General features: G+C 46.8%; 1 protein-coding gene across 1 annotated transcript in view; it reads left to right on the top strand.

Annotated features, from left to right (window-relative positions):
* The window catches only part of LOC104999631 (EGF-like module-containing mucin-like hormone receptor-like 2), a 317,660-nt gene that overhangs the window by 33,226 nt on the left and 284,011 nt on the right, over window positions 1-423 (top strand).

Raw genomic sequence — 423 nt, 5'->3', positions numbered from 1 at the left:
CATCAGAAAATTGGGGTTGTCCCCTAACTCCCTGATTTCAGTTTCTGGTGTTAGTAGGACTGAGGTAGTATTTTCTTTATCTCTGGCAGCAGAGAACCAGGCTCAGTTCCCATGGTTGCCTGCATTGCTTCTCATCTGTTGCTGTTGTTCAGTTGCTAAGTCATGTCCCACACCTTGCGACCCCATATACTATAGCATGACCCCCTGTCCTTCAGTATCTCCCAGATTTTACTCAGAGTCATATCCACTGAGGCATTGATGCCACCCAACCATCTCATCCTCTGCTGTACCGTTCTCCTTTTGCCTTCATTCTTTCCCAGCATCAGGGTCTTCTCCAATGAGTGGACTCTGTGCGCATCAGGGGCCAAAGTATTTGAGTTTCAGCTCAGTCCTTCCAATGAGTATTCAAGGTTGATTTCCTTT

This window comes from Bison bison, unplaced genomic scaffold, assembly GCF_000754665.1.
Source record: "Bison bison bison isolate TAMUID 2011002044 unplaced genomic scaffold, Bison_UMD1.0 scf7180017864358, whole genome shotgun sequence".
NCBI classification, from domain to species: Eukaryota; Metazoa; Chordata; class Mammalia; order Artiodactyla; family Bovidae; genus Bison; species Bison bison.
The sequence above is the reverse complement of the archived record's forward strand: the minus strand, read 5'-3'. Positions and strand labels throughout refer to the sequence as shown.